Genomic DNA, 9,191 nt, shown 5'->3' with positions numbered 1-9,191 from the left:
CCTAACCCCTAACCCTAACCCTAACCCTAACCCCTAACCCTAACTCCTAACCCTAACCCTAACCCTAACTCCCTAACCCTAACCCTAACCCTAACCTAACCCTAACCCCTAACTTAACCCTAACCCTAACCCTAACTCCTAACCCTAACCCTAACCCTAACTCCCTAACTCCTAACCTAACCCTAACCTAACCCTCAACTCCTAACCCTAACCCCTAACCCCTAACCCCTAACCCTAACCCTAACCCTAACCCTAACCCTAACCCCTAACCTAACCCTAACCCTAACCCTACCCCTAACCCTAACCTCCCTAACCCTAACCCTAACCCTAACCCTACCCCTACTACCCTAACTCCTAACCCTAACCTCAACCCCAACCCTACTCCCTAACCCTAACCCTACCCTAACCCTAACTCCTAACCCTAACCCTAACCCTAACTCCTAACCCCTAACTCCTAACCCTAACCCTAACCCTAACCCCTAACCTCAACCCTAACCCTAACCCTAACCTAACCCTAACCCTAACCCTAACCCCTAACCCCTAACCCTAACTCCACCTAACCCTAACTCCTAATTCCTAACCCTAACCCTAACCCTAAACTCCTAAACCCTAACCCTAACCCTAACCCTAACCTAACTCCTAACCCCTAACCCCTAACCCCTAACCCTAACCCCTAACCCCTAACCCCAACCCTAACTCCTAACCCCTAACCCTAACCCTAACCCCTAACCCTAACCCTAACCTAACTCCTAACCTAACTCCTAACTCCTAACCCTAACTCCTAACCTCTAACCCTAACTCCTAACTCCTAACCCTAACCCTAACCCTCCTAACTCCTAACCCTAACCCCTAACTCCTAACCCCAACCCTAACCCTAACCCTAACCTTTAACTCCCTAACCCTAACCCTAACCTCCTAACTCCTAACCCTCTAACCCTAACCCTAACCCTAACCTAACCCTAACCCCTAACTCCTAACCTCAACCTCTAACCCTAACCCTAACCCCAACCCTAACCCTAACCTCCTAACCCTAACCCTAACCCCTAACCCCTAACCCCTAACCCTAACCCCTAACCCCTAACCCCTAACCCTAACCCTAACCCCTAACCTAACCTTACCCTTACCCTAACCCCTAACCCTAACCCCTAACCCTAACCCTAACCCCTAAACCCTAATTTTAACCCTAACCCCTAACCCTAATCCCTAATTTAATTTAATTTAATTTAATTTTCCTAATTTACCTTAATTTAATTTAATTTAATTTAACCCTAATTTTAATTTTAATTTTAACCTTAACCCTAATAACTAATTTAACCTAACCCCTAACCCTAACCCCTAACCCTAACCCTAACCCTAACCCTAACCCCTAAACCCTAACCCTAACTCCTAACCCTAACCCTAACCCTAACTCCTAACCCTAACTCCTAACCCTAAACCCTAACCCTAACCTCCCTAACCCTAACTCCTAACTCCTAACCTCAACCCTAACTCCTAACTCCTAACCCCTAACCCCTAACCCCTAACCCCTAAACCCTAACCCCTAACTCAACTCCTCCTAACCTCTAACTCCCTAACCCTAACTCCTAACCCCTAACTCCTAACCCTAACCCTAACTCCTAACCCTAACCCCCAACCCTAACCCTAACTCCACCCTAACCCTAACTCCTAACCCCTAACCCTAACCCTAACCCTAACCCCTAACCCTAACCCTAACCCTAACCCCTAACCCCTAACCCCTAACCCCAACTCCTAACCCCTAACCCTAACCTTCTAACCCTAACTCCTAACCCTAACCCTAACTCCTAACCCCTAACCCTAACCCTAACCCTAACCCTAACTCCTAACTCCTAACCCCTAACCCTAACTCCTAACCCTAACCCTAACCCTAACCCTAACCCTAACCCTAACCCCTACCCTAACCCCTAACCTAACCCTAACCCTAACTCCTAACCCTAACTCCTAACCCCTAACCCCTAACCCTAACTCCTAACCCTAACCCTAACCCTAACTCCTAACTCCTAACCCCTAACCTAACCCTAACTCAACTCCTAACTCCCTAACCCTAACTCAACCCTAACCCTAACCCTAACCTCTAACCCTAACTCCTAACCCCACCCAACCCAACCCTACCCTAATTCCCTAACCCTCAAATTCCCAACCCTTGACTCCTAACTTGATCCTGACTTAACTTCCTAACTCCTAATACTCCTAACCCTGACCCCTAACCCTGACCCTGACCCTGACTCCTAACTCCCTAACTCCTAACCCTAATCCCCAACTCCTAACCCTGACCTCTAAACCCTAACCCTAACCTCAACTCCTGACCCTAACCCTAACTCCTAACCCTAACCCTCTAACCCTCTAACCCCTAACCCTAACCCTAACCCCTAACCCCTAACCCCTAACCCTAACCCTAACCCTATCCCTAACCCTAACCCTAACCCTAACCCCTAACCCTAACCCCTAACGCTAACCCTAACTCTAACCCCTAATCCCTACCCTAACCCTAACCCCTAACCCTAACCCCTAACGCTAACCCTAACCCTAACCCTAACCCCTAACCCTAACCCTAACCCTATCCCTAGCCCTAGCCCTAGCCCTAAACCTAACCCTAACCCTAACCCTAAGCCTAACCCCTAACCCTAACCCTAAGCCTAACCCCTAACCCTAATCCTAACCCTAAGAGTCACCTTTTTCACTTGCCTCTTTTACTTTGATCAGGAGGTGTTTTTAGTTCCTCTTTACTTTCTGCGGTAAGGGTGGTGTCCTCTGCGTATCTGAGGTTATTGATATTTCTCCCAGCAATCTTGATTCAGCTTGTGCTTCTTCCAGTCCAGCGTTTCTCATAATGTACTCTGCATAGAAGTTAAATATGCCTGATGACAATATACAGCCCACGCGTTAGGTACCTGGACCTTGGGAGGCGGGCGAGGGGCACCGCCTCTGTGTCAACCACCACTGCGTTCCCGCCCGCGGGCCTTGGTGGCCTGTGACGCTTGGGGGCCCCGCCGAGCGCTGGTCGACCGCCCCCCGGAGGTCCCCGCTGACGCCCGACGACCACCCCCACGTCCCCCGAAGCGAGGCAGAGCCCTCCCCCACCACCTCGCACACCCGTACGGCCGCCCCCCCGACCCCGTCCTCCCCCTTCAACTACCGGGGCCCCCCACCCGCGCCCCAGGCTCCCTTCTCCCCCCACCACCAAGGGCCGAGGGAAGGGGCTCCGACAGGAAGCGTGGCGCCAAGCGGGCAAGGGACACGGCAGAGCTAAGGGGGGCGGGAGAACAGGACAAGACCGCCGCGGGCCGCGTGGGGAAGCGGGCTCGGGAGCAAGCCCCAGGCTCGCGGGGCGTGGGGAGGCGGCTGGCCACCGCGCGGCAGGCCCAGAGCAGCGGACGACCGACGACCGGCCGAGGCCGACCGGTCCAGGGCCAGCGGCGGGAGGCGACGGGCAGGCAAGCGGCCCCGCGGCGGGGAGCCGCCACCCGCCAGCCGCGCAGCCCGCGAGGCGCGCCCGGAGATCTGGCGCCGGCCTCCGCGGCCGGGGGAAGGCAGTCGCGGCCGGCGCCGCGGGCAAAGGCGCGTGGGGTGGGGTGGCGGCGCGCTGAGCACCCCCTCCCCCGCCCCGAACCCTCGGCCCAGCCTCGAAGGAACGTGGCGGGGACGTCGGGCGGAAGAGGGGCACCGGGGAAGACGCCACCAGGTGCGGGGCAAGGGTGGCGCCTGGTCAGATGGAGGTTGAGGCGGGCGGGAAGGCGGAGGCGAGCCGCCTTTCCCCCCGACCCCACTCTGCACGCCGCCCCCCACCTTCTCGCGCGGCCCCTCATCCCCTACCACCCGACAGGCCCCCGGGCCCGGCCGCCCGCTCTGGGAACCGACCACGTTAATGATCCTTCCGCAGGTTCACCTCCGGAAACCTTGTCAGCTGATCTGTCTATAATTCAGAGATAAAACTATGACTACAGAAAAGAAAGATGACCTGACCTAGGATGGACATGATATTCTATAGAACCAGAGAAAATTGGTTAAAATAAAAAACTTTTTTCTTGGAAACTGTACAGCTGGTTCTTTTGCCTATACAATTAAAAACGATTAGCTCGTTTAAAAGGCCTGCCTAGGGCAAAGCTTGAAGTTAACCCTTTCCTTGAAAAACACTGCCCACTTTGCCTGAGACCTTAGCCTTCGGGAAGTGAGAACTTCAAGCACCACCCCTCCCCCAGAAAAAAGGAGGTCAAAGAGATGTTTTAAATCTTAGGCAGAAAACTAGAAGATCTCTATCTGTCTGCCAGTGTGGATTTATGTATGTCTCAGTGTGAGTCTTCTGCTTTTTGATATTGCTGAAGTTGTGTTCTTATTTAAATAATCTAAAGAAAAGGAAACCCTTACAAAACAAACAATTCTAAATACAAGAAAAAATTGACCTAAATGAACTTTAGATTCATGTAAACTGGGAAATAATATTAAATATATACTATTTTTTTTGTAATATAGTCATGTCTAACAGTCATTAACATTAAGCATAAAATTTTCATAGTGCCTAGGTTTACTATAAGTTAAATATTGCTATATTGTTATATCTGTCACAAGCTTTGTTGCAGGAAGAGGGACCCCTTCCAGGGCCCGAAACTAGGCTCTTGTCTAACACTCGGAAATGAACTGTCCGAGGAGACACATGTGCTGACAAAGCAAGAGATTTTATTGGGAAAGGGCACCCGGGTGGGGAGCAGCAGGGTAAGGGAACTCAGGAGAACTACTCTGCCACGTGGCTCGCAGTCTCGGGTTTTATGGTGATGGGATTAGTTTCCGGGTGGCCTTTGGCCAATCATTCTAATTCAGAGTCTTTCCTGGTGGCACACGCATCGCTCAGCCAAGATGGATGCTAGCGAGAGGGATTCTGGGAAGTGGACGGACACGTGGTGTCTCCTTTAGACCTTTCCTGAACTCTTCCGGTTGGTGGTGGCTTATTAGTTCCATATTCCTTATCAGGATCTCCTGTCATAAAACAACTCATGCAAATGGTTACTATGGTGCCTGGCCAGAGTGAGTGGTTTCAATCAGTGTGCTTCCCCTAACAACTCCCCCCTGAGAGACTTCATACTCAAGATACTTCTTGGGAATTGGGGCGGAGGTCTCTTCTGTAACTTCTTGCTGTGCATGGGCGTAAGCCTGCCTAGCAGAACAGAAGTCTCTCTCTACCAGATCTAAGTCAAGGTTTTTGTTTTGTTTGTTTTGTTTTGTTTTTGCCTGAAACCAGCATTCACCCTTGTAATAACAGCAATTTAGTTTGAAACTGTTGGCCCTTTTCAGAGATGAAATAGACAGGGGCCAAACAGGAGACCTAACAGGATGGTCATCTCTGGTCCCTGAAAACAGAAGGCAACATTTGGGGTGAGGGTTGCAGGGTTTGTGACCCTTTTTGATTGGCTGGTGGTGAGGCAACAGAGCTGTGCTCCAGGAATCTTGTGTTCTGTCTGAAGTCACCATCCTCCACCTGGGTGGGGGCTCAAAGACATAGCTATGCATATTTCTTTGAGTAGGAACCAGGACTCTGTCTGGAGGCTGTACCAACCTTTGATTGTTTCTCCTGTTTCTGTTTCCCCTCCCTTCCCTGATTAGCAATTGTTTGAATCCACGCTTTGGAACTCAGAGAAGGTCACGGAGGCTGAAGGAAGCCTATATCCCACATACAGGAAATGGAGAACACAAAACTGATCTCTACTCCAGAGCCCCACAGAGTTCTATTCAGTTTTAATTTAGGGAACTAGGCAACTATGACTGTGATAACTTCCTGTCAAAATGGATCATAGGACTGCCTCAGCTTGGAGTATAGACACTGAATTGGAAGTATTTCTGAGTTTCAAGTTCTAGATCTGAGTCTCGTATGATTAAAATCTCAGTCCCTTGGTCTGCCATTTTGGTGTAACAGACCCAATCAGAAGTAGTTGGAGGAGTGATAACTGGAATTTAGTAGACAAAATAAATCTCATTTCTTTTTTAGAAGAATAGGCCTGAAACCCAGTCTGGACCTGGCACTTCAGGGAGACTTGTAGCCAGGTAGCCAGTTGCCTAGTTTTATAAAAAGTAAGGTTGCAGTTACTAGCTTCCAGCAGATACTGTTTTGAGAATGGTGGCATCCAAGCCTGACACGACTCAGAAAACTCAAGTGTTTAGCAATACAAGGTCTAATCTGAAAGTACACCCATAGCATCACCTAGTTATTTCCCAGGATATCTGAACCATAGCTACTTTATTTTGACTTTTAATTGTAAACTTTTCCTTAATAGCCAAAGCAGATTTCACCGTTAATGACGTCAGTGTTTCTCTAGGTATGAGAAGATGCAAGAATTGGGATTCATAAAATGTTCTCCTGAAAAGATCTAACTATCTGAAGGCCTGTTCTGCCAGTTTTTCTCAGAGCACAGAGTGCCTCATCCTGATTTTCACCCTGAACTCCTTTCAGGGGCGTTGAAAGTCAGCAGTTGCAGCGGCCATGATTCAGTCTTCGTAGATGTAGATGGCAAGTGTCAGTCTTCAGTTGGCAGAGCCCCTTTTTGCTCATAAACTTGACCATGATTTTGAGGGGGGGCATTTCATGACCATTTTATCCCATGGTGCTGAGAGTGTCCATTCTCAGGTTTGGCAAAGATTTTGTTGACAGGCCATTCAATGTGGACTAGGCCGTAAAACAGTATCCAAAATTCTCTGGACCACCTGTCTTACTAGCCTCTTGGTCCAAGAATATATTCCCTCTTGTTGCTTCTTCCCATGTCTAGAGTTACACTGTTACCATCAGTGTTACACTGTTACCAGTGTAACATCAGTGTAACAGTTACACTGTTACATCAGTTACACTGTTACCATCGATCTCATATGGGACTACATATTATTCTATTAGAGGCCTCAGACACACATTTGACAGTGTAAGAAACAGCAATTTTGTAAAGCAGGTGAAATACAAATAACATAGCCAGCAGTATTAGTAAAGTCACAAATACAGTTGTGTTCAACTCTGTAACCCAGACGGCAGCCCACTAGGCTCCTCTGTCTCTGGGATTCTCCAGGCAAGAATACTGGAGGTTGCCATTTCCTCCTCCAATGCATGAAACTAAAGTGAAAGTGAAGTCGCTTAGTCATGCCCAACTCTTACCAACCCCATGGACTGCAGCCTACCAGGCTCTTCTGTCCACGGGATTTTACAGGCAAGAGTACTGGAGTAGGGTGCCATTGCCTTCTCCGAACTTCCATTAGATGTAGCCCAGTATATCTCAGGTCATCTGACTTAGTCTGCTCTGTAGAATCTTTACCTTCCAGGGAAATTATATATTGGCACCATCTATAAGGCACATTGGAGAAGGCAATGGCACCCCACTCCAGTACTCTTGCCTGAAAATCCCATGGACAGAGGAGCCTGGTGGGCTGCAGTCCATGGGGTCTCTAAGAGTCGGACTCGACTGAGCAACTTCACTTTCACTTTTCACTTTCATGCATTGGAGAAGGAAATGGCAACCCACTCCAGTGTTCTTGCCTGGAGAATCCCAGGATGGGGAGCCTGGTGGGCTGCCGTCTATGGGGTTACACAGAGTCGGACACGACCGAAGCGACTTAGCAGCAGCAGCATAAGGCACATAGCCCAGTTTTCTAGTGTTACTAGACTGATTATCTGTAGTATGATTTAATTGTTTACAACACAGAGGAGACTTTAAACCTAAATTACTATAGCCTGGTGTTATCTATATAAATTCATCCCATAATTGTGGGAGATTTTTTCCCTCCTTTGAGAAACTTTTCTTGTTCTGATTGAGCTTGGGTTATTAAAAAAAAAAAAAAAAAAAAAGCTCAAATTTATGGCCAGAGTCAGAGCAGGCATTATTAACTGGCCTGGTGAGGGGATCCTATCTAGTAATATCACAGTGACCTGAATATGACTATAATTTTTTTAAGTAAATTTTTTCAGGGCCAACCAGTTAGAGTCTGGTAGTAGAGAAATTTACCAAGGTAACCCAGAACTAGACACAGGTAATTGGCTACAAACCCAACAATTGGATTGATTTTTAAAACTAGCATAGGATCAGGCCTACGACAGAAAAAGCATTTGATTTATATGCAAAGGTCTAAGAAGTCAAGAAAACATAAATGATCATGCAAATCAGGTCCAGCATCTCGGGGAAGCCGTCTCCCTCTGATGTCATCATCTTCTCCTCATCATTCTTTCTCCTTTATTTATTCCCTTTCAGATTTATTATTTTCTTCCTTTTAGGTTCCCCCCACCATAGAGTTGTTTTTCTAAATATTTTAGGTAAGAGTGTATGTTGCTTTTGAGAGGTTTTTGAATTCTTCAGGTATCTTTCTTCTTTGGATTTCTTTTGCTGCAGTCATTACAAGGATTTTGGAATGATGTGCTTTCATTCTCATCTGCTTTAATATTTTTTTATTTCTTCTTTATTTCCTCATTGATACATTTCTTTTTTAGTAACATCTTCATTATCCAGGTATTTATTTTCTCCCTACTTTTCTTTCTGTATTTGATGTCTGGTTTCATACCATTGCATTTGGAAAACAATCCTTGATATAATTTCTATCTTATTAAATATGTTGAGGCTTGTTTTGTGAACTAGAATAACATCTTGGAGAATATTTCATGTGCAGTTGAAAAGAAAGTGCATTCTATGATTTTGGAGGTAATGTCCTGTAGTTACTGATAAGTTCAAATGATCTAATACATCAGTTAAGATCACCATTGCCTTATTGATTTTCTGCCTGGAGGATCTGTCCATTAATTTTAGATGGGTATTAAAATTCATCTTTATTATTCTATTATTATTAATTTCTTCCCTCATGATCACTAGTATTTGCTTTATATATTTCAGTGCTCCTTATTGGATGCATGTATATTAATAAGGGTTATATCCTATTTTTTACTTATCTTTTTATCATTATATAATGGTTATTTTTGTCTTTTGAGGTAGGCATTTTTTAGTCTGTTTTTTCATATCCCTGTTTTTTCCATTTTCCTTTGCATTTGCTTGTAGCCAGGTAGTGGAAGGAAGGACACAGAGTCCATGTCTCTCCACAGCTGTGACTTTTGCCAGATGCTGGTGGAGGACCACAGCACTCGAGCAGATGGAGGGAAGCCTGAGAAACTGCACAGGGTGAAGAGGGGAGCAAGGGAGGAGGAGTGGAGTTGTGATAAGTCA

This window comes from Ovis aries, chromosome 9 (genome assembly GCF_016772045.2).
Source record: "Ovis aries strain OAR_USU_Benz2616 breed Rambouillet chromosome 9, ARS-UI_Ramb_v3.0, whole genome shotgun sequence".
Taxonomy (NCBI): Eukaryota; Metazoa; Chordata; class Mammalia; order Artiodactyla; family Bovidae; genus Ovis; species Ovis aries.
This window is presented reverse-complemented; position numbering follows the sequence as displayed.